The sequence below is a fragment of the Gallus gallus genome, chromosome 3 (genome assembly GCF_016699485.2).
Source record: "Gallus gallus isolate bGalGal1 chromosome 3, bGalGal1.mat.broiler.GRCg7b, whole genome shotgun sequence".
In the NCBI taxonomy this organism is placed as follows: domain Eukaryota; kingdom Metazoa; phylum Chordata; class Aves; order Galliformes; family Phasianidae; genus Gallus; species Gallus gallus.
The window spans coordinates 96,389,977-96,415,251 of NC_052534.1; the positions used below are offsets into that span (position 1 = coordinate 96,389,977).

Genomic DNA, 25,275 nt, shown 5'->3' on the forward strand with positions numbered 1-25,275 from the left:
AACAAACTTAAAATTAAACTGCAATAAAGAAGCTGATGATCTGTTTTAAGACATGAAACTATGACAAGTGCACTGAGATATAAGATCTGAAAATCTACGTCGACATAAATGAAACATAATATTTAAGAATGACATTGCTTATTTCCAAAGTCTGCAAAAGAAAGAGCACTAAGCTCATAAAAGCCACCAGACAAACATCTAAACCTGTTTTTGGTCAAAGTAATAAGACAGTTTTACCACTATTTCATCTCAATGGGAATGCAGTGAGGTTTTTGTTCCAGCGTGTTCATCTCGTTCTGCTCAATGATGAGTTAATTGAAAGCTGAAAAACTGTTTGGAAATGGGAAAAGCGAGGTGTGATCTTCTGCACTAACACAGAAGTAAAAGTGAAATGCTTGGAGTCTGGCTCCTCTAGTTTTATTGTCTTACGGCCCTTGTGGTTAGTAATGGCTAGTTCAGTTCCCTTGTCTAAGAAAACTGTGCTTGTAAATAAATCAGACATTTCTTCAATAGCAATCACCACGAGGATTTTAATAATTTAGTATTTAAAGAGCACACAACCTAAATAGTCACATACTAAATGCCTTACGCTTTGTATTTGTGTTTTTAGGCAAATACAGCTTGACTCAATTTGCCTAGGGAAAAGTCACAAATAGTAGGAAATTACGACCTACGCTTATCCAGAGGTACAAATGCAGTCCTCCAATCCTCAGAAAGTACCACGCGTACCGCATTCTTTTTTCAAGTTGCAAAATGTTGTGTCATAATGGATGCCAGGAAATAAGAATTTGTTATCATTATTTTGGTTCAAGTAAAATATGTGCAGTGTGATTACAATTGATTTGTTTCTATCTGCAGTTGGCAGGACTTCTTGAAATGGTAAAAATTGCAAGTGATCCAATTCAGCTCTTCAGGAGAGTTGTTGCTGTATGTGTACTTCAGCATCCTCCGGACAGCCAGCAGCTCTGTGTGCACTTCTGCATGGCCAAGGCAATCACAGTAATCTTGTAATCTTACTTCCATGTCTGCAAGCAAGGTATCAGAGTTACGCAGTCATGCATGTTAAGTGAAATGGAATGCTTAGATCTAGATGAATCAAGTAATGTATTCTGGGCAAAGTCCTATGCAATTTATCAACTATTACAGGTATGCCTTAGCATTTATAACAGAGTCTTCCAGACTGGGAAGTGAAAAAGGATTCCTTTCTTGACAATGTCTCTGACGCACAATCATAGCATGGCTGAAGCTCGCAGGGCGCTCTGGGTCCATCTGGCCCAGATCCTGCTCCAGCAGGGGCACCCCAAGCAGGGTGCCACCACCACATCCAGGGGTTTTTGGATATCTCCAGGGAGAAGACCCCAGTGGTTGATGGGTATCCTACTGGAGATGCCAGCTTGGGACCCTACATCAGTGAGCCTGCTCTGCCCTCTGCTCCAGGGCCATGTCCAATAGTGGGTGAACTCTACAACTGTCCTAAGGGTGAGAGCTGGCTTGCTGCTCTGAACTCACTCAGAAAGCTTCGTAATTTAGGGAGAGTCCCTCTTGACTCTTTTGGCATCAGTCAGAGTCATGTCCAGGGTGTGTTTGTATAGCCCCAAGGACTGCAAAGGAGCAGTTACAGACTCGGTCTTGTTTATGCATATGCCTGTCTTTTAACTCTGATGTAAAGGAAGTGGTTATCGCTCATGTTGATGATGGCCTCCCCCTTCACCTACCCTCTCTGTGCTACGAATTAGCTTTCTTGCTTCTTCTCTGATGAGCTAAACAGGGTGGCCCTCTCAAAGAAGGATTCAATTAACATGCAAATCTCCGACTGTACAGAGAATAGCTGACACCTCTGCCTAGACCTTTGTGAACTCGATTCACAAAGCACTGTAAGCAAAATAATTGCTTCTTTTTGAAGGCAGTAATAGCTGAGTACATTACACGCGGTGTTCAGGAAGAAATTATCAGTGTGCTATCAGACAAAAAAAATCAGGAATTAATGGGAAATGCGCCATTTTATGTCAAGGAAATACAAAACAAGGTCATGTCATTTCTGCACGTAATTGCAGTAATGTAAGGCCTAATTCTGCAGGACCATGAAATTCGCTCGCTGAAGAGGAGCCCTGATCACGAGGGTAACTCAAAAGAGGGTTTCTTTTGAAATAATGGTTGTGAATAGCACTCCTTGCTAGGTTTAAGTTAGTGTAACTCAGAGCTGCAGTAGGAATTGAGCTCACACACACATTAGATTCGATCATAAGATGCACATGTAGATAATGACATTTAAAAGTTTCAGGGAGCCAGCCGGCTTGCTTTTATCACGTGTAGCTTTTTAAAGCTAGCTAGAAAAGACCACCTCAACAGGGAGATAAATCTCAGTGCCGATTTGAGGCAGAGCTTTAGAGTGGATGTTCCAAATCAGTGATCTACAATCAGGCAGATTTCTTTTGGCTGCAGTATTTTTGTGGTTCCAGACCAAGGAGGCAGAGCCAGTCTAAAAGCAGATAAAAATGCAGTATATAAATAAATTACTTTTTAGCAAGAGAAATATGTAGAAAACTGTGTTGGAAATGGAGCACGTTAGATGCTGGAATATGTATTAAACTTGTCTGGACAACATGTAAGTAAAAGGGTTATCGGCATCAAGACGGGGTTTGTATGGGTAGCGTGTCTCTGCAAACTACTGCCAGTACTCATGGGGGAGCTTAAGCAGTCAGAGCACTGTCAAAATTGATCCTACAAAACATGAGAAGAGGAGGAGAAAAAAGACATCTTTTAGCACAGTAATGGCATGGGAGAAAATAAGAGAATGAACAGGTTCACTTGCTGTTTGCCACCTGCCTTCATGCCTTGTAGAAGGTCACCATGCCCATCGACTGAGGTCTGCCCACGCAAGGCACTGGGGTGGAATTAATCATTGGATGACAGGATGATTGGGTTGGAAGGGACCTCACAGCCCACCCACCCCAACCCCTGCCAGGAGCTGGTTGCCCAGGGCGCACTCAACCCGGCCTTGAGCTCCTCCAGGGATGGAGCTGCTGGGAAAGTCATGCTTGTTTGTGTCAGGCATTTTTAGATGCACTCAAATGAAGGAAGAAGGATCTCCATTTTCAGGACCCACTTACTGTCTAAGTACTGCTTGCTCTTCCATGTCCTCCACCCACTTCTTGGAGTCTGGTGGCAGCAGCTCCAGTTGGGGCAGCTAAAACTGCAGCTTCTTGCACCATGGGCCCCAAGTCAAGGCATTTGGATACTGCCATAGGTAAACAGCAGCACATGGGTGGTAGTACATTACGTAAAACGTTAGAGAAAGAGATGTTGATACAGTTATGAAACATTTACCACTGCAGTCTTGAATTTCAGCAATGTACATCTCCATGTGCATGCCACTCTGTACCTGGGATTATTGACAGAATTCTAATTTATATGTTAAATACAGCGTGCTCAGAGTAGTGGTGTGATATTGCAGCAATCTTCTTATCTTTCATTATCAACACCAGAATCAGAGAATACTTTATGCTGGCATCTCCATGAACTGTAAGATGTTCTCTTCATTCATCACAATAATTTTATTTCTTCTCTCCTTTCACGTGCATATGAAACTTATCAGCAGGGTTTCACCATTTCTCTCTTATTGTTTGAGATTAAATTTTTTTGAATTTTATTTTCCCTTCCAAATAAGACTGACCGTGCAGTCTGATATTGCTTCTTTTCTGAGAGTATTAGATTTCTCAACAGATAAAATATGGACGCTATTAGATGGCACTGACTTTTTTAAAGCCGTAAGTAGTAACTGATACAATCAATAACACAGGCCATTTTAAGCAGCCTTTCATCTTGTTCTGATATTCCTAATAATTCTTTAGCTCAGTCTGATACGGAAATTAATTTTACATAATGGAAGAAGACATTTATGGAGTCTTGAAAGAATATAACTTCTTCTGAGTTACTGAGAAGAGTAGCTCTATTTTCTTTTTGAAGTTTGTGTCATTCTTCCTGGTAAATGACTAATGATGCTATTCAGCCTATGGGGGTTAACATGTTGTGCAGTGGAAGATCTGGTTAATCTGGGGAACAGTTATTGCAGTCACTCTGTGCAACTTTTGTAATTCTATGAGGGCCTGCAAAAGGAAAGGGTAGCTGATTCTGAGGTCCTTGGCTATTTGAAGGTGTTATTGGCAGGGGATGCTCTGAGAGAAAGAAACACCCTGACTTACAGCACTGAGATCTGTTTGGGGAAGGCTGTCATGCTGGAGTGGCCAGGGGGCTGATGTGCTCCACTGGAGCTGGGACAACAACTGGAGAAAGTGCGTGTGGCTTGTTCAGAGGTGAATATGTGGGTCTGCGTGTGGCAAAGAGGAGTGGGGCAGCCTGCAGCTTTAGGGTCAAGGCAAGACATGAAACTATTGCTGCGCTGATAACAGAGAAGTAATATTGTTTATTTGTATTGTTGTAACACTCAAAGGACAAAGCCTGGGGCTCTGCTGTGTTGAGTGCTCCGTAAACATGTAATTGCCATGAGCAAATGGGAGCAAACATTAGCTTTGCTTTGAGGTGAGAGCCCCTTTCTAATTAAGGATAAGCTAAAACCTAAAACTAAATTACTTGGGTCATGTTTTACAGTATGATGCAGGGTAATGCAGAGATATATTCTGGGGGTAAATGAGCAAGGTTTTCCTGAGTTATCATGTGTGATCATGAAAGGCCTTATTTTACCTTGTAACTCAATCTTGCATTTTTCATCTTTCAGAAGTTTGAACTGGGTATTTAGGAGGCATTCAGAATGTCCACTGGCAAAAAAACCTTGCATTTTTTCTGATGTTTAAAGTAGATAAAGCTTAGAATCACAGAATCATTAAGGTTGGGAAAGACCTCTAAGATCACCAAGTCCAACCACAACCTATCCTCACCATGCCCCCTAATCATGTCCCTTAGTGCCACATCTCCATAATTCTTGAATACCTCCAAAGACAGAAGTCTTCTGAGTAGGTGGACCTCCTGCTTGGCTGTGAGGTGGCTGTGCCTGACTTGCAGCACAGTGGGAAAAGATAATGTCTCAGACCTACCAATACAAAGATACAGACGTAAGAATAGATGCAGAATAGGAGAGCAAGTGAGATTTTCTTGGAGAAGAAAATCACGGGTGAGGGGAGCAGAAGAACTGAGCCTCTATATTCTCTAATTTTGTGCGTTACTAAGTATGAAAACTATTATGGATCATCTGTATTTCAACAAGGTGTATGTTTACTTAGTGCCTTAGAAGAGTCTTAGAAGAGAAGGACATTTTAACTACCACTGCTGTATAGACTTAAAGTTACTCAATAACTTCCATTCTCAAGTTTGGTTTTGAGTTGCTTGTGCCTCGTGAATTAAGATTGAATCCAAGTGGATTATGTATTACACTGTCTGTCTCAGATGTTTGCTGGTTTGCGAGCTTCAGCAAATCTGATCCAGCAAATTTGGAAGAAGTCTGACACAAACAAATTTAATTTCCTTAAGTCAGGAGTTCTCTGAGTTCTTTTGCCAAAACTGCAGTGCTTTATTTTTGAGCAGGAATTGAAACTCAAAAGGAGCATTTGATTTGGAGCTCGATCAATTACCAGTTTTCCCTTTCACCAAAGTCTGACAAAGACAGAAACCTCTGAAAAAACTCCCAGTATTTCATAAACTCTTTAGATATCTGGTAAAGTAGGTACATTCTTGGATGATTTCCTCTCCAAACCTAAGGCTCCAGCCCAACCTAGTCTCTGGAGTTCTTCCTTCATGATTGAGCATTAGAGCCAAAAGCAAAGAAATGCTACACTCTCAGCAGAAGCATATGGATGCATGAAGGAGAGTTGTGAAGAACAGATGAAGATGAGGCAAACTAGTGAGTAGAGAACAGATGTAAAGATAGACAGGGGTGATCTGGGCGTTAGGAATAGGAGCAGATTAAGAAGCATGGAAGGACCTGGGACACGAGGCATGAGGAGATGGTGGGTCTGTAACCAACGGGGCATGTGACCTCCCAAGATCAAGTTCAGGAGGAATGGGTTTCTTTAGCAAGTTCCACAACAAATGGGCTGGAAATAACAGGTAAACCATGGATCTCTACCTATATCAAAGGCAAGAGTCTTGCTGTCTCTGTTCCACTAGGTTAATTTGAAGGGATTCACAGATTAAATCAGTACAGTCTGGATGAGGACTGGTGAAATCCTAGAGACACGTGAGGAGCTCCATAAATACAAGTGGCAACAAGCCAGTGCATCAGAGGGAAGCAGAAAAGCTTTGAGATATTTCAGTGGGAAGTCTCCTCAGTCACCACTGCTGGACAGGGCTTCCTCCGAGGACCACAACCGGGATGTTGAACAGCTAAGGCCATAGTGACAGTGTTTAGGTAACACCACCAAAATGCTGGCAGGCATGTTAAAAGTACTCTGATATCTGACACAATACCAGCCAAGGACTAAATTGCTTTGCCAAATTTCATCACTGCAGCTGGGATGAATTGGCAGAGAGCACCACACCACAGGAAATGTGATACTTCAGCAGAGAGAAGTGCAGGAGACAGCACATTGAACATAATACCTTTTGCATCAACACTGGCTGCAGAAAATAGAGAGCACTGCATGCCTCAAAGCCAAACCTGAAGCAGTCCACTCAAATGATACGGTGAACCCTGACACTTACTCCTGTCTGGGATAAGGACTTGTCCAAGAGAGGAGAGACAACTCATGGTGCACAGACAGGGCTGTGAAGGGCTGTCAGTGTTTGAGCAGAGTCTATGTAGGGATGCCACGAAAAGTCTAGGTCCAGGAAGGCACTGAGTTCAGTTGTGCTAAGGGGTGTGGATCTCAGGAAACACCAGAGCTACAGCTTGAGCATAGGCTGGGAGCAATGGAAGAACAAGGAAGAGCTGGGGGATGGATGTAGCTGAGTCATGAAGGGAGGAGGACGGGGGTGTGTGGGGTGTTCTGAGCTTCCATTCAGAGATATGTGAACAACAGCATTTCAGTTATGAATGACTGATGTGGGCTTGTTTGGAAGAAGCAGCTTTGTACCTCTGCAAAACATATGTTGGAGGTAATATTTGCAAGAGGAATCTGCTTCCAATATCAGATGGGTGCTCTTTCGCTATCTCTGCTGAGGGGTACCTTGCTAGGACCCTCATAGGGAATGAGACTGGGAGACCAGTAGCAGGTGGGGCACATCCCCAGAAGCATCACAAGAGGCTGTTTGAGTGCAGTGGTAACATTTGTACCAGGAATCAAAGAATCACCAAGGTTGGAAAAGACCTCCAAGATCATCCAGTCCAACCGTCCACCTATCACCAATATTTTCCCATATACCATGTCCCCGGTAAAATATCTAAATGTTTCTTGAACATCTCCAGGGTTGAATGTTAGGATTTTCCTAACATCCAACCTGAATCTCCCCTGGTGCAACTTAAGGCCATTCCCTCTCATCCTATTGCTAGTTAGACGGGAGAAGAGACCGACCCTCAGCAACCACAAGTTGTAGGGAGCAATAAGTTCTTCCCTGAGCCCCCTCTTTTCCAGACTGAACAATCCCAGTTCCCTCAGCCATTCCTCATAAAACTTGTGTTCCAGACCCCTCACAGCTTCGCTGCCCTTCCCTGGACACGTTCCAGGGCCTCAGTGTCTTTCTTGTTGTGAGGGGCCCAAAACTGAACACAGTACTTGAGATGTGGCCTCAGTGGTGCTGAGTACAGAGGGATGATCATTTTCCTGCTCCTGCTGGCAGTAATATTTCTGATAAAAGCCAGGATTGTCATTGGCCTTCTTGGCAACCTGGGCACACTACTGCCTCATGTTCAGCTCAACACTGACCAACATTCCCATGTTGATTTCTTCTACCCAGTCTTCCAGCCACTCTGCCTCAAGCCTGTAGCATTGCCTGGGGTTGTTGTGGCCAAAGTGCAGGACCCTGCACTTGGTCCTGTTGGACTTCATCCCATTGGCCTCAGCCCAGCAATCCAGCCTGTCCAGATCGCTCTGTAGGGCCTTTCTTCCCCCAGGCAGATCAACACTTCCTCCCATCTCAGTGTTACCTGATAACTTACTGAGGGTGCACTCAATGCCTTCATCCAGGTTGCCAGTAAAGATACTGAACAGGACAGGCCCCAGTACCGACCCCTGGGGAGCACCACTCACAATCAGTTGCCAGCTGGATTTAACTCCAGCCCTTCAACCAGTGCTTTACCCAGCAAAGAGTGTACCTGTCCAAGCCACAGGCTGCCAGCTTCTCCAGAAGAATACTATGGGAGACAGTGTTGAAGGCTTTGCTGAAGTCTAGTTAGACTATGTCAACAGCCTTTCCTTCATCCACTAGGCGGGTCACTCAATCATAGAAGGAGATCAGGTTGGTCAAGCAGGACCTGCCTTTCATGAACCCATGCTAGCTAGGCCCGATCCCCTGGTTGTCTCTCACATGCCATCTGATCTCACTCAAGATGATCTGCTCCATAATCTTTCCTGGCACCCAGGTCAGGCTGGCAGATCTGTGGTTCCCTGGATCCTCCTTACAACCCTTCTTGTAGATGGGAGTCACATTAGCAAGCCTTCAAGCCTCTGAGACATGGTCAGTGCTCCTCTAAGCCCTGAGCTTGGCACTGTGAAGGGGTGCCATGCCATGGCCCCACTGTCAGCAAGTGCTTGTCCATAAGGCAGCTAGAAAACAGTGAAGGATTTGCAAGGTTAAACTTAAATAATTGAATTTACTCATTTGGAAATTTTTCCTAAAGCCCAGTTTGACTTCTGAATGCTTTTAGCACGTGCATATCTTTTAAGTGCCAGGAGAAATTCTCTATGCAGATCATGAAGCAGAACTTTGGGTGACCTCTCAGGGAAATGTGGGGATATTTAAAACAGGACTGAAGGGTGTGAAGCCCCACACTCCTGTGGGGAATTGCTTTTCTGGCAGAGAGATGGTCTCCTTGGCTACTTTGATCGTTGCATCAACATGAAAAATTATTGTAGAGTCCTACTTTTAAAGCAGACTAGACTTCAAAATTCTCAGATCTTGGATTTAGCGGAAATATGACATTTAACAATTAAATGTAATAATATATTGTGATATATTGCATATTGAGGGCTGCTTCATCCATGATTTGCACCTAGAAAAAGGCACAGGTCTGTGGTCCATCCCTTGCAGGCTCAGTTCCCCAGTCCACAGGCTGGGGCTGCCCTGAGAGTTTCCTTTCCATGGGCAAAAGGTGGAGAGTTGGCACCCACCCCTATCCAAACACTTGAGCAATATTTAGGTTCCTCTGTGACAGAGTCTAAAAGGCATAGCAAGCATCACAACTGGCTTTTTCTTGCCCTGCAAAGCCCACATAAAAGAAGCTGGCCTTGAAGCACTTTCAACAGAAGAAGAATGCGCTTAGCACATACAGGCAGCTTTAGCTGTGTGCATAAAGCCTTCCTGGAAACAGCTTTAATGGGAAAGCCTTTCAGTTACTGTTAATGATTTACCTTGGAAATGTAGTTCTGTAACTCTACTACAGCTCTCAGTATGTGTAACAGAAGATAAATTATGAGCTTCAGAGTCTGAATCAGTGCAAGCTGGAAACATTTGAGATGGTTTGCAAACCGGTTCTGGTGGTGGCTGCCGCACGTTTCTATGAGTGCTGGTTTCAGTGCTGAAACCATCAACACCATGTAGGTCTATTGCAACACTGTGTATCCAGAGTTAAAACCAAAAGCATGACTTCGCAGCTGAAATTGATTTTTTTTCCTCTTCTTTCAGGTTCATCATTTTCTGTATCACTCATTTAATTCTTTGGTCACTCTCCAGGAGTTCCTATGGGGCATTTTGTCTCTTCCTTTTTCTGGGGGAAGGCTACATAGGGATTTTCCAGCTGTGCTCCAGTGCTGTGCAAATATGAACTTTAAAAACATCCATCTTTTTAAAAGGTGAGAGCCTGGCATCCCTGCAAGGAGCTGCGGGAAATGATGGATGAGGATTGGAAGCCTGTTACGAACGCGGGTGGTTCTGCAACTTGATCTATTTGTTTTGCACTTAATTGTTGCTTAGCTTTAAATGAATCTAAATGCCAGACCTGTCAATCTAGCGCAGAAATGGTGCAAAATCTGGGGATCCAACTGCAGAATTCACGTTGCTCGAGGCAACCTGCAGTCATAGTCAGAGGAAAAGGTATCCCATCTTGCTGCTCCTACAACGCAGTTAGCTCTTTGGGTGATGCATATGCTGCTGTCTGCTGTAAGTGCTGGTGATGCTTTCGGTGTAAAAAATGCCATCGGTGTGACAGATATTCTCTGCCAACACACTGAAATAGAAAACCTGCTGCAATCCTAATAGAAATGTCCTGGGAGATTCTCAGTTGCGTTGAATGAAGGAAGAATAGATCAAATGTTTTTTTCCTAAGCTCTGTTAACTCCACCAGAACAGGACACAGCTGTGAATCCCTTAAAGGCAGCACACATTCTCTGCCAAGTTAGAAGGCAATCACTCTTTGTAAATCTACCATTTTAAATTCAAGCAGATGATTGTCTCATGCATCCTCTCCCTAAGCAGGAAGGCTCTCTGAGCCCCACCTCTGGGTACCTTGGGTACTGGGTACCCTGCTTATCAGGGGAGCTGCACCATGGGGTGATGACAGTCCTGTCAGCCCCACATGCCCCTGTGTAACAGTGGATGTAAGGGTGCGTTTGGATCTTAAGTGTTTTAACCAAAAAAATTCCTGGCTTTATGTATCTGACTTCTGTGCCAAAAATCAAAAACTTAAAAAAAAAAAATAGAACATTCCTAAAAAGTGACTATCTAATAGGCAGCAAAGAGCTGTAAGGAGGCAAGAGAATTACCTTGTACTTATATCATGGTTGCATCAGAGCTGTGCTCACTTGGCTTGGTTACAAGACGGTCGTCACCCTAACAGCCCCGCTTTGCTACATCACCCTGTCTCTAATGTCACAATGGCTCCTGCCCTTCCCGGTGACCCGCCGTCACTGCTGGGCACTCAGCAGGAGCAGAGATGCAGCACGTCTGGTGCCACTGTGAGCAAAGGCTGCATTACAACATGTGGGAGGTTGGGTTGCGTACAGGGCTGTGAGGAGCTCGCTGTGACTTGTGTGAGGTTTGTCTTGATGTTTTTCCATTTGTATTTCCAGATAGGCATAATGCCTTTCATTCTTTGTAATGTGTTTTTTGAAGCTGTACTGATTACACCCACCACTACTCCGGTGTGTCTTCTCTGGCTGCCATTCGGTGGATTTAGTAAGGTCCTGAAAAATCAATAAACACCACGAGAAGGGGAGAGGAATCAGCATAAATCGTCCTCTCCCACGCTGCGGTGGGCCAACAATGAAAGAAAAGGTGTTCATTTATCCTTCTTTTTTTTTTTTTTTTAAAGCCCGTGTCATTATACATACTTCATTTGCATTCTGTGGTAATGAAACCAAACAGGTAAACAAGGTATTTCTCCTTAGCAAGCTGCCTTGAGCCCAGCAGCAGAGATGACCCAAGGGATGGGGATGTGGTTTGAAACAGATCCAGCAGCAAGTCCTGGGTTGGCTGCATGGGGGGCACTGGGTAGGACTGGGGCAGCATGGGGATAAATGCCACTTGTTGCATGCTTTTTCAAGTGAAAAGGTATGTTCTGGGTATTAAGAAGTATAGGAAATTCTGCTGGCATGTGGGAAACTCCTGTTTTACTTCTACTGACGTTGTAGAAGGGACCCATAGGGTCTTAGTCCTGCTCCTGCAGTACAGCTGGCCTCACAGCTAGGTGTTTGCCCAGGACCATTAGTGCTGATACTTTAGTCCTGCAAAAACTGGGGAGAAATGCTTTGAGCATTGCTTCCTCAGCTCCTGCATGTGTCTTGCAGGGGTGCTCCAGGTACGGCTGGGCATCTGACTTGGACAAGAGTGTCTCCTTTATCTTCCAACATCTTCACTGCAGTGCTGGAGAGCTGAGCTGCATTTAAACCCTACGAATACAGGAAATGGTAGCTGCAAATCCTCTGATAAATCACAGCAAAACAAGGCTGGAAAGATTCACCGGGGCTCATTTAATCTTTTCTCCAGCCTCAAGGCAGGTTGTGCCACTTTATTGTCTCTAACCACCACTTGTCTGACCTGTTGGTAGCTTCATGGAAATCGCAATCCCCTCCAGCCATGCGGTCTGGTAGTTTGATGCCCTTACCTGTAGAAATTTGTTTCCCTGTGCAGGCTCTGATTCTTACTTGCTTTAATTTAAGCTCATTGCTTCTGTTCACTGCAGGCATCCTCTTCCGCTTAAGACAACACATTACCAGCTGGAGGGGGATGTTTCCTTTCAAGTTTCTCATCCTTCCAGCAGCCAGCCCTTGCTCCCAGCTTGCTTCCCACCACCCTAGCCCCTCTCCCTAATTCTGCAGCCACCCTGATGGCTGTGCAGTGGTAAATTCACATCTCATGAGCTTTTCTCCTGCTTTATCTGACTTGTAACATCTGGCATTTCCACAACAACAGAGGCATCGTTGATTCTTGCTGTTGTGCAGTCCATGGCCATGCTCCCAGCCCTTTTTTGGGCAAAGCTGTTGCAGCGGAACCCAGTCTGTGTTTGCACAGCTGACCGTCCCTGTCTGCCCTACCTGTGGCTTTACTGAACTTCAGCCTTTTCTCCAGGTCTCTTCCCCAGCTGCTCATAACATATATCTTCTTTTGAGCACTTTTTAAGTTCAAGGAATGGCATGGGCTTGTAGGAAAGGCTTTCACCTTGAAGGATGCCTATGCCCTTAATAAACAAAGTATAAAGGAAGTCATTGCTCACCACTATAGAAACAGCACTTGTTTAGCAGTGTGCTATGACTACACCCAATAACTTCATATAGGGAATGAATAAAACCTCAAGAGAGAGGTCATGGAAATGTGAGTTGACAGAGAACAGGAGGGTTAATGAACACTGGCTATTATAAAACTGGCTTGAGATCTTTAATTAGCACAGATGTTTCCCACTTGCCTTGACATCTTCTTTCCTTGTCGATCCATGAAACCTAGAACCACAGATCATCCAGCCTGGCCCTCTATCCAGAACAAGCTATGAAATTGCTCCCTGCAGGCAGCCACAGAGCTTCTGTGGCAAAGCACAGTGTCACTGCCAGCACGGTGCTGCTGCCAAAGGTGACAGGGCAATTGTGTTGAGAGACAGCTGGGAGAGGGCTGGGACCGTGGCTGCTCCTGCCTGCTTGTCCTGAATCATTGAATTATAGAATGGCTTAATCTGGAGGGGACCTTTAAGGTCATCTGGTTTCAACCTCCTGCTGTGGGCCAGGTTGCCAATTACCAGATCAGGCTGCTCAGGATCCCATCCACCCTGGCTTTGAATGCCTCCAGGGGTGGGGCACCCACAGCTTCTCTGGGCAGCCTGTGCCAGGGCCTCACTGTTTTCTGAATGAAAAACTTCTTAACATCTAATGTAAGTCTAATCTCTTTCAGTTTAAAGCCATTCCCCCGTCTCATCACTACTACATTACTACTGCGTAAAAAGTCAGTCACCCCTCTGCTTGTAAGCTCACTTTAAGGACTGAAAGGTTGCAATGAGGTCTCCCTGGAGTCTTCTCCTCTGCAAGTTGAATGAGCCCAACTCGCTCAACCTTTCTTCACAAGAGAGGTGCTCCACCCCTTTGATTGTCTTCATGGCCCTTCTCTGGACCGTCTCCAACAGCTCTGCATCTTTCTTGTGCTGGGGGCCCCAGGCCTAGATGAAGTACTCCAGATGGGGCCTAACAAGGGCAGAAGATAGGGGACAATCCCCTCCCTCTCCCTGCTGGCCACCCCTTTTTTTTGGTGCAGCCCAGGCAACTGTCGGCCTTCTGGGCTGGAAGAGCACACAGCTTTTTGTCCATTAGGACCCTAAGTCCTTCTCTGTAAGGCTGTTCTCTATGAGCTCCTCTCTCAGTCTGTACTTGTATTTGGGATTGCCTTGACACAAGTGCAACACCTTGCGCTTGGCCTTGTTAAACCTCATTAGATTCTTATCTTATTACTCCTGGTGCAACTTTTATTCATTGCCCCTTGCCTTCCTCTGTCCTATTTGTAGCCACTCTTTGAGTACGGAAATGCTGTGATGATGTCCCCTCAGCCTTCTCCTGATAGCAAATATCCAATGTATAGAATCACAAGATCGTAGGGGCTAGAAGGCACCTCTGGAGGTCACCTAGCCCAACCCCTTGCTAAAGCAGGTTCCTTACAGTAGGTCACACAGGAAAGCATCCATTCTTGAATATCTCAAACCTCTGTGTGTGCTTGGTGTTGATTCAGGGTTAATCTTCTCAAACTTCCCAAGCAAAATACAGGATAGAAATACAAGTGCTTTGAAAACTGAAGGTCTGTGCTCTCAAAAAAACACACGAATTCCAGCATATGGAGCGTTAAGAAAGCCCAAACACAACAAGTCTGTAAAACAAACAGATTTTGTTGGGCCAGGTGTAACACAGTAGACGTGATAACAGAGGATAGGTAGTGGGGACGCTTAAAACAGTGTCATAACACGTCTTGGCAAGGCACTGGCACAGGCTGCCCAGGGGGGTGGTAGAATCACCATCCCTGGAGGTGTTCAAGAAACATGCAGATGTTGCACTGAGGGACATGGTCTAGAGCAGCCACAGCCATGGGTGGACTAGACAATCTTAGTGGTCTTTTCCAACCTTACTCATTCTGTGATTCCATGATTCTATGATAAGGAAATATGTTGGAAAATATCACTTCCCATTTGCAGCTGGAGCATGAATGCTAACCTGAAATAATTCCAGTCATGTCAATGCTTTCTATATTAAGAGGTGCTATTTTTGACTTCTACCCGCTCCTTCCATCCAAATGCAGGGTCTGCCTTCACTCCCTGAGCTGAATCTGTCCCTGAGGAGCTCTGCAGAAGGCTCTGCTGCGCTGCCGAGTGTGAATTTGACCTACTGTGCTTGCCCGTCCTACTAATACATCTGTCTTGGGTCCAAGTGTTCTCCCCATTTGTGCTATAATTATCCTAAAACTAGATTTTTCTAAATTCCATTCCCTCACAGCTTTTTATAGTTCTGGGATTTAATTATTCAGAGCCGTGGAAGTTCTCAGCAGTGCTTTTTCCTGGCATTTATGGGGAGAGTGCATTTGTCTAATGCAATGCACTTCAGGCAGAGATGAGGGAATGGCTTAGTGTTCAACATGCTGTGTTTGGTGCGTTCTTCTCTGAGAGCATCTCGTTGACTCTTTGGGTGGTACTGGTGATCTCTATGCCCAATAATGATTGCATCCCCTCCTTATTGTTTGTACGCTTTCCCATTACTGGGATGGGAATGAAGTGAAGCAGGGCTGCAGGGGAGGATGAGGGAGGTCAGCAATGCCAGTGGGCAGCAGGGGGCTCCGAGCAGGACCCACTCCCCTGCAAATGGCTTTGCAGAGGCAGTGCAGCAGCAGCAGCAGAGGAAGCTGAGCCTCTCCTGCCTCCCACATCCTGCTCGGGTGAGAGCAGCGTGTGTACTTTAATTAGCGATGATACATGAGGGAGACAGGAGATGAAGCAACATACAAATTAAGTAGCTGCAGAGTTGGTGAGAAGGCAAATAAGAGCTCCCATACCTGGGGGATTATTTTTCGTCATGGCCAGCCCCATGCTCTCCCCAGGCATTTGCCCTGCTGAGGGTCTCAGGATATACCCCCGCCCCAGCACTGCATGCTTGTGCCACCAGGGTGTGACTTGCAGGTTGCAGTTGTGTCCTTTGTTCTCTGTATGACAGTTTTGCTTGCTTTTGTAAATGATACAGTATTTAAGCATTGGGTAAGGGCAGCAATGTGGCTTAAAGTGTGTTTCAAATGGGTAAACACCAATTATTCACATCCCCTTTGCTGTGATGTCACGAAAGGCTGTTCCCAACAGGAGCCCAAGGCAAAGCCGCATTCATTTGTGCTGCTGGTGGGAGGGCACCTCTGCGAGGCAAACACGTGCTCTGTGCACGGCGGAGGCCAGGCAAAGTTAATCACCCGGTGCTGCAATGCCACTGCTTTATGCAGAAGGTGACCCTGGGCAGCACTTGTTAGGACCTCATCTGGTGCCCTTTATTACTTCTTAATCTGCCAGCAAGAGGGAGCAGGAAAGATTACTCTGACGGTCTCTACTGGAATTAACACAGCTCAGATCCTCCAGCTTGGGACAAGCAAGCAGACTTGTTAAACTTACCTGAGTACCACTTTAAGGCTCAGGACGGCAGAATTGGGACACCCGTGCGATGACATGGAGGATCTGGTGATTATTTGAATGTGCAGTCCTCACTTAATTATTAGCGTGCATTTGTCAAACACCCAACAATGTGGTTGGCCTATTTAAGTATTTTCTCCAGGCATAAACCGTCTTTTTAAAACAAAAATTACTTTTTTTCTTCTTGAAAAAAGTTATTAATTAATACTTTTATTGTCCTCCCCTGTGATTTGCTTTCCCTTAATTACCAACAGGGGCAATGCAAGAGCAGTCCATTGCTGGTGCCAAAATTAACCTGACTTCCTCCACGTTGCAGTGAATGGTTCTCATGGATCTGCCTTTGGATATGGACCCCGATCCCATGAGTTATGGCACTTTGCTGTGACCCTCTGATTTGGGGGTGGATCTGTGCAGCTGGGAGAAAGGTTTCCAACAGCAGCAGATCTCTGGGCAGGAGATGCAGCCCATCATCCTGCCACTGCCCTGCTGGCTCTGGGCAGCATCCCAGAGCACACAGCATGGCAGAGCACTGAAATAGCATCTTGTTGGCTCAAACATCCCAGAAATCACTGCTGGGTCTCCTCCTCCTCCTCCTCTTGCTCAGCCACATGAAAAGAAAGCAGTTTCAGCAAAACTGGAAGTCACAATAGGGAAACATCAGTTTTACTATGTTATTATTTATTGCCCCAATTGAATTGAAATGCTTTGTTTGTTTTGTTTTGCCTTTTTACAGCTTTTGTAATGCCAGCCTAAATCATTGATTTCCATTAAGATACGCTGGTATTCTTCATGCTTAATTTCTGTCTTTTTTTTTTTTTGTCCCTTGTTGCGGTTCAGAAAATAAACAAGCAAGTTATTTTCTGCTGTGTAGAAATGCTCAGCTTTTCTTATTCTAGTCCACCTCTTTTAGTGAAAGTCTGATGGTTTGGACCGCCAACGCTAAGGAAATTCTATCACATCCGTGTCAGTAGGTCCTGATGTGGGTGCTGATATGGGCACCCCTGCGTATGGGCCCATGAGAGAGCCATGCTCTGGTAGGTGCAGCTGGAAATAAACACATGCAGGCGATGGAGCAGAGGAAATACCGCTGTTTCTTTTCAGTAGGTATAGTTAAGACACCACCATCCCACCTCCCCACGCTTTGTTTGATGGCACATCGCGGCGTGGCCAAGCACCGCAGTGCCAAACTAACATAAAGCAGAGAAAAACTGAGCTGTTTTAATTTTCCCTATTTAGCAGGGCTTCACCCATTCTGTGCAAGAAGCCTTTGTATTAATATCTTATCTGAAGCATCTAACTTTAGTGTCTAGCATAGCAACTGCAGCCTTGGAGGCAAAATGAAGTCCTTTTTAGATTCCCGTGTAATAGACTGGTAGGCAACGGCCGATGAAATGAAAATGTCCTGGTTAAATTCATAAGTTCTTCACCCCCATTTTTTCTCTGTTTTCTCACTCAGTCATTCCATTAGCTGAGAGGAAGACCACACAGCCAGATGTCTTTTTTGTTGTTCAGTCATTGCTCTCTCTGACTTAGAGAGGACACCAAGTGTTGGTGACACCGATGCCTTAGCTGGCCATATGCTAAGTTACATGTAGGCACTGTGGCATCCCTGGGGCAACCTTAATACAGCTGTAGGTAGGAAAGTGCACTTTTGTCTTAGTGCAGCTGTACAGCTTACACCCGCTGTTCCCAGCCTTGCTGCCAGTCGTCACGGCTCTCGCTATTCATTTTTCCTCAGAGGGGAGGAAAGCAGCTAAGGCAAACTCCTGCTAAGGAGAAGAAGAGCAATGACACAGTGATGGAGTATTGCATCTATTTTTTTTCTTTTGCGTCTATCTGCTTTCACTGGCACAGCAGCAGGCACAGCAAGTCGGTTGGAGAGGAAAAACCATGCAAAAACTCCATCACATATTGTGCTGTAAGGACATTTTCTGAACTTTCAGTCGTTCCATATTACGTCATTCGAACCAGACAAAGAAACTCTCATGGGTATGGCAAATACCACCGTCTCATCTCTCCTCACCCTCCAAGGTCGTTGAAAACAGGCCAGGAAAGTGCTCTGGAAGATACTGCAGAGAACAAGCTTCCTTTAGCAGTGGAACACACTGTAAAATCCGACCTGCTCTTTTCCACCTCTGGATTCTGTGATCCACACAATTGACAAAGCCCCTTGTGTATTTGCTTTGGTAGGACATTAGATACTGGCTCTGCCTGTCGAAGCAATTCTCTTGCCCACAGCTGGCATTTCCCAAGCAGCCCAAGCTGGGAGTGCAATGGAAAGGAGCGCTGATGGATGAGACTGATGCCTGCAACAATCTGAGCCCCAGCATCTGGTAGCAAAAATTGTGAGGCTCAGTAGATGGGCCCTGTCTGCAGTGGAAGCAAATCCTGGCTCTTGGAGCTCCCATCCAGCCTGAAAATGGCTGGAGCAGTCAGCTGCCTTCAGAGAGGGAGCTGTGGGTCCCCACGGCCATCACAGCTATCAGAAGATCCAGAGGGAAGGAGCAGTGTGAGTTTTAAATCCCTGACAGCAGCTCCCTCTGATAGATTTTGGGTAGAGGTAAGAGGAATTGAAATGCCCAGGAACACATAGGGCTCCAGGTCTGGCTGATCTCCAGAACTGCTCAAAAAGGGTAAATATTGCTTTAACACCTCCCCAGAATCAATCACACCAAAACCCAGCAAGGCGGGTAATAACTGGAGATTAGCAATAGCCTTAATGCTGCCACCAGAGCTCATGTTATTATGGCAGATATTTACAGAATAGCAGCGTGCCACACATCTCGACTTTCGTCTCCACCTAATCCCTTGGGGATTAAGCACCGGACAGCAGAAGGAATTTTGCATGGTAATTTCAGATTCAGCAGAGCTGGAATGATCCAGATGAATCTAATTCAATCCCTCATTGTTTCTGCCTTCTGATTATAGAAACAGAATGAAAAGCAGAAAGAAAATCAACCGAAAGGATGCCAAAGCAGCTATGGCACCATGGTTGGCAAAGACCCGCACTGGGTGAGCACGGGGTTACTAGGCTGGCTTAATAAACAAGGGGAAATGGTTTTAAACTAAAAGAGAGGTTTAGATTGGATTTAAAAGAAGTTTTTTACAATAAGGGTGGTGAGGCACTGGCACAGATTGCCCAGAGAGGTGGTGGATGCCCCATCCCTGGAGACACCCGAGGTCAGGCTGGACAGAGCTCTGAGCACCTGATGGAGCTGTAGGTGTTCCTGTTCATTGCAGGGGAGCTGCACCAGATGGCCTTTAAATGTCCCTTCCAACTGAAATGTTTTATGAATCTAAAACAAGACATTAAACGAAGAACTTCATGTAAGTCAGACACATCCAAAGGGCCCAATCTTGCAGACGTGCCTGATACAACAAGACATGAAGTTCTTGCATTAGTGGGCTCAAGTGCGTGTTTAAGCACATGATAGGAGAAACCAACTGTGTACATACTGACTTTAACTTCCAAACACGGGGCTTGCTATACATGTGTGTGTGTTTGCAGCCTCTCATCACACAGGGAGCTTGTGAGCAGCTCTGGGAGGCTGTCCTTCCTTCCCTGGCGTTTCCCAAGAGACTGCTGTCAGTCAGGGATTGCTCCTCATCAGGAATTAGTGCCTAACGTCCTCCCAAGTAGTGGTGGTGAAGGTTTTGACTGACATCTTGTTTCTGGTCACAACTGGAAGGGTGCAATCGTTGAAAAAAAGAAGTTGAGTATAGAAGAGTAATGCCTCATTTGGTTCTTGCTGTGTGTTCCCCAGTAACATCTGAAAGCAACGTTACTTCAAGTATTTCTGCAATTAATCACAGGGTTAATGTACTGAATACTAGAGGGATCAAGGAGAGGAACTGGGTTTTGTATCGGACTGAGCAGCCACGGGTGCTTCTCAAAGTAGCTACCTAGGGTTGGGTACCTACCAACAGCAAAATGCCCTGTGCTCTCCCAGCACAGAGAGCTCCTGACAGAAACATATGAGTACTCAGCCACATGAGTTCAGAGCCACATCTATCAATCAGCACCCACCTCCATCCTCAGCACCCCATGGGTCAGCCCAAGTGTGCTCAACGGTCCCTGAGCCCCAGCAGTGGGCCCTGACAGCCAGAAGGGCCAACTGTATTGCGGGGTGCACCAGGCCCAGCGCTGCCACTGGGTGAGGGAAGGGGTTGTCCCACTCTGCTCTGCGCTGTGCGGCCTCACCTCCTGCACTGCGTGCGGGCTGGGGGCCACAGCGTAAGAGGGACATAAAGCTACGAGAGAGCGTCCAAAGGACGGCTGTGAGGATGGGGAAGGATCTGGAGGGCCGTGTGTGTGAGGAGCGGCTGACAGTGGGGCTTGATGCCAAGCACACTGGGCGAGGGGCTGCCACTGCCTGCCCCAAGTGAGCCACAGCCCTGGCACCTGGCAGTGCTCACACAGGGTGTGCAGGGAAACCGAAGGGATTACTCATGTGTAACCACCCCCCCCCAACCCCCCCGGAGGAGGAGCGGGCTGCAGCCGTGTGAAGTTGGCAGTGCCACTGGTTGCATACAGTTTTCCATTCTGTGTTCCTGTTCGAGTCGCTTCTAGTTTTAACAGCTCAGGTTTGCCAGTTTCCCAGCTTGCTTTCGCCTCGGGCTGACTTTTTTTGTTTTCTTATATATATATAATAAGTTGGCAAAATGCTTGAACTACCTCTGAAAGGGGCTGGAGAAGGCGGTTATTGCTGAGTAACACTTTCAGCTTTGCATCAATAGTTTCAACCTATTCCAGCTTTGCAATAGAGGTGAAAGGCACCTTTTTTTCCTTCTATTTTTTTTTGTTTTCCTTCCTCACCAAAATCTGCCAGTGGAGGTATGGAGATAAGCTTTGAAAAGGTGCAGCTTGGAGGCAGCGGGCTTTTTGTGCCTCCCGAGGTTTGTTGCTGAAATCTCTCAGTATCTTCTTTTTTCCTTCCCTGGCGTGGCCCCGATTTCAGCTCTGCTCGGTTCTTATCTCGCACCCGCACCGAATGTGCTCGCTTGGGCTCCTATGAAGGAAGGCAGAGTGAAAGCCGCCGATAAGGCACGACGGGAACGGCGTTCCGTTCTCCATACGTTCCTGACTTGAAAGCGCACCGGGCAGGAGCTGAGGGAAAAACAGATATCCTAAAGGAAGGATTCGTTCCCCCGCGCGCTCTGCAGGCCGTAGCTCTGAGCAAGGCTTCCCATCACCTCCCTCGAGAAGCAGCTTAGCACCGAGCCCTCAATCCCCTCCATTTTGCGGCGGGGTTCGCCGTGCGGGCGGCCGTCCCCGGCCGGCAGCAGCGCACCCGTAGGGATCCACCTGCCCGGCCCCGTGGGCACGGCTGGGGCGGGGGGGGACGCGTTGGCTGCGGTGGCAGAACTCGTTGTAGGGCCTGCGGCAGAGCGCTTCCTTGTTCGCACTGGGATTAAAAGACAGAGGGGAAAAAAAAAAAAAAGGAAGGAAGGAAGGAAAAAAAAAGTAAAAAAATTGAAAAAAATATATAGATAAAAAAAAAGGAGAGTTAAAAAAAAAAACAGCAAAATAGAGAGAGAAACTTTTCCCCGGCGCCCCGCACTTCCTGCCCCGCGGCGGCCGGGCGATACCAAGTGGTGGCGGCGGCGGGCGGGCGGCCCCGGCGGGGCGCGGCGCTGCGCAGGGCTGCGGGGTACTGCCGCGCTCCGCCCCCCGGCGCCGCCGCTGCCCCGCGGGGAAGTTGCGCTCCGTGCCTCGCTTTCCCGCTCGCTCCCTCGGCGGCGGCTCCTTCCTCCCCCTCCCTCCAATGCGCCTCCCGCTCATTTCCTCTTTTCCTCCCCGCTCGCCGCCGCTCCGCAGGCGTGCGGCTCGCCCGGGCTCCGCCGCGGAGTTGTAGCTGCCGGGAGGCCGCCGCGGGACCGCTCCGCAGCCGGGTGAGGGGCGCGGGGCTGCGGGCGGCTCGGGGGGCGGCGGGGGGCAGCGCCGGGGATGCGCGGCCGCCGCCGGCCGTGGCGCTGCGGTGCGGTGCGCGGTGCGCGGTGCCGAGCGCTGCGCGGCTGCTGGGAAGAACGGACGCGGGGATCCGTGCGTGTCCGCGTGCGATGGGGGGGGATCTCGGAGCCGGCGAAGTTCGCCGCGCACGAGTGCCGTTCGGGGAGTCGGCTCCCCGAGATCGTACTTCCTACTGCCGCCTCCCGAACCGGCCCCGGCGGAACGCCGCTGCCGAACGGCTCCGCTTCGGTTGCCTCCCCCCGGGGCCGGGGGCAGCGGCCGATGTCCGCGCGGTGCCCCGCGACGGCTTTGCGGGCGCTCCGGGAACGGGGGGGGGGAGCGGCGGCCGCGGCGGGCGGGGGCTCACGGGCGGACTGCCGGGCGGGGAAGTTTCGGCTCAGTTTGGGAGAAGGCGGCCGGGTAGTTTGTGTGCGTATGAGAAAACGCCGGTTTTATTTCCGCAGGAATACTGCTAGGCGAGCGCTGGAGCCGAAGGCTGTACCGTAGTCCCGTTCGCAAATGTAAATGTGGCGGAGGGACGGAGTTTTGTTTGCGGGGAAAACAAACGGAGGAGGCGACGATGCCGTCCCCGGCACGTTTTCTCAGTGGGATCCGTTTGTTGTGGCCGCGGGTTCAAACGCTCCCGGCGCCTCTCGGCGCAGCCCGGCGGGCGTTCGGGCAGCGGTCGGGACCGGGGTGGGTCCCGCGGCATCGCGCGGTGCGGGGATGCTGCGTGTGCCCGCACGGGGACCGCATCGCCGCCGGCGCTGAGCCCCGGGGCCCTTCCCCGCACGAGAGCTGCGTGCCTCGGCTGTCATCTGGTGCGGCGAGGCTCGCGGAAAGGCGGTCTGCCTACGCGAGGTGGGGAGATGCCGGCCGGCAGCGCTGCCTCTCCGCCACACCTGCCTCCTTCTGGTCTTCGCTTCTTGCCACCGCACAGTGGTTGTGTGCGGCTTCGAGTGTAGGAAACTGTGTAGGGGAGGGGAAGAAAAAAAAGAAGCGCTTGCCCGCTCTAGGATGGATGTCGCAACGCTGGCGGCAGAGCTGGTCTGCTGTCAGCTATCGTGGCGAAAAAAAAAAGCGCTTTTTGTTGGCGCGGCTTCGTCTCGTTGGGGAGCAGCGCTGGGTGGGGAGGGCTGTGCCAGCTGCAGAGGCTCTCCGTGGTACGGCTGGGCTCAGGGCTGGCGCTGGGCGCGAGGGACAGGCACAGACGGCTGGTTGTAGCCTGAGCAACAGCAGCCAGCTGGGGGGCTGTGACTGCAGAAGAAAGAAACCACAAGAACAGAACCCAAAGTAATCCGACGCGATCTGTGATTCGGAATGGTTGCGATGAAAGAAAGATCTGCTCAGCATCATTCATTGCGTTTCTGAAGCCGCGCTGTAGTTTTTGATGTATTGATTACCTCGGTTTGAAAGGGATGGGGATGCTGGTAGACCAAGTGGGCAATCTGAGGTCGAATTGTATAGTGTAGGGGTTTTTTCTTGCTTTCGGTGACATGAGGCTGTAAGGAATGAGGCTGTGCTGTGTGTGTGTGTGTGTGAGATGCACTGATGCTCATGGCAAGGGGATCTCTCGCTTGCAGAGCTGCTGCTCCTTCCTTCAAACCTGACTCCTAGGTCAGCTTCAGTAACAAATGCTATACGTTTTCCAACTGACTGTTTTTCCTGCTCTCTCCCTTGTTCCCAGTCTGCTTCCCACAGTGGTTGTACGTGGGATGGGTTTCTTTGTTCACTGTCTGTTAGAAAGCAGTTGCAGTGCCCAACTTGAGTACCTTCGCAGGGCTTAACTCGGAGCGAAGCTGCTTTCTGTTGGCAAGGGGTAGCCCATGCTGGCTGCATCACTGCATCGTGTGGAATCCCACGCCGTGGGTTTTGGGAGGCTTTGCTCTTGCAGAATCCTTGGGGTTTAGCTTTAATGAGCAGAAAATGTTTTAAATCGGTGCCTGAAATTTCCGTGGTTCCAATAATCCTCAGCCATCTCAGAGAGTGTAAGGAGTGCAAACAGTTATCCCCGCTTTATCAGCCTTTTGGTGAGTAAAAGCCGTCAAGGGTTGGTTGTACTTTGCTAACCTGCTAATAAACCCATTGATTTCTGCTTTGCCTGACTTTCCCAGATAAATATCTGCCCGTTGTCACGCTCCAGTGGCAGTGATACTATGAGCCTTAAACCGTGGGGTCACGTTCTTCATGAGGGAGCTCCAGGCTTTTTGAGCAGCAGGGAGAGTGAATTCTTCAGCTGAACCTTCTGGAACTGATTCTTCTGTGGAAGTCCATTGCCAATGGCTGGGAGACCCATAGGACGGGCAGCGCAGTGAACGATGCATTCCCTTGCACTGTCCGTGCTGCTATTAGAAGGCAGGAGCCGGGAGGCTGCATCCAGCTCGTAATGTGAGAGATGCTGCACATCTCCTGGGCTGCAGCGCACAAAATGTGCCACTTGGCAGGAAGGGATGCTGCTTATAATTAGGGGGTTTATAGGGGATAGTGAATAACCGGTGCAGAAGTAATGGCGAACGGTACTTTGTGCTGTTCCAGCGTTGCTTGTCCTGTAGGTGTGTTTCTCCTTAAAGTCAAAGAAAGAAGCAAGGAGTTTAAAGAATTTGGCTTAGTTGAGCTCTGTAGAAACTGACATTGGCAACATTCGGTGCAAAAGATACCCGCTCCAACCCGATCAGCTTTTCTCTTCTCTTGCACGCTCAGACATTCTTCCTGATGACTGAGCTACCTGTATCGAACAACACAGCCTGCTTGATATCTGTCTGGCAAAAAAAGCAGGACCAAAACCTAGGCATGGCTACAGTTACGTACGGTTAATGCACCGTCCTTTGAGACCTGCCAGTTTTGTCGATGACTTCTACAAACACAATTGTAGGAGGCCGTCTTTTCTTTTTCTGCCCAGGCTTTTGTAAGGAAATGAATGCACTTTATACAACCGAGAGGAAAAAAATGATGTCTGCTAGGATTTCAGTGGCTGTGATCTTAACCTCAACAGAAAGGTGTCTGGCTGATGGTGAGCCTTCGAAACTCCAGCTGGGTTGGAAAGCACTGGGTTTGGCTGGCACGGACAGCTGGAGACCTCAAGGGCGGGAGGCCGAGTCCCAGAAGGCTGCTTTGGCCTCAGAGATGCTCGCGAGAAGCAATGCATACCAAGATC

The 25,275-nt window shown here is 47.9% G+C and overlaps 1 protein-coding gene across 6 annotated transcripts in view; it reads left to right on the forward strand.

Moving 5' to 3' along the window:
- Positions 1-21,853: 21,853 nt before the first annotated feature.
- HPCAL1 (hippocalcin like 1) overlaps positions 21,854-25,275 on the forward strand; it is a 51,966-nt gene continuing 48,544 nt past the window's right edge. For 2 of the 6 annotated variants that reach the window (NM_205234.2, XM_015276026.4), the window contains exon 1: positions 21,854-22,063. The gene's annotated coding sequence lies outside the window, so the exon portion shown is untranslated. Of the gene's footprint in view, positions 22,064-22,167; positions 22,215-22,428; positions 22,551-22,822; positions 23,415-25,275 lie in introns of those variants that run through there. The other 4 variants (XM_025148553.3, XM_040696860.2, XM_046938520.1 and 1 more) reach the window with 3 other exon arrangements.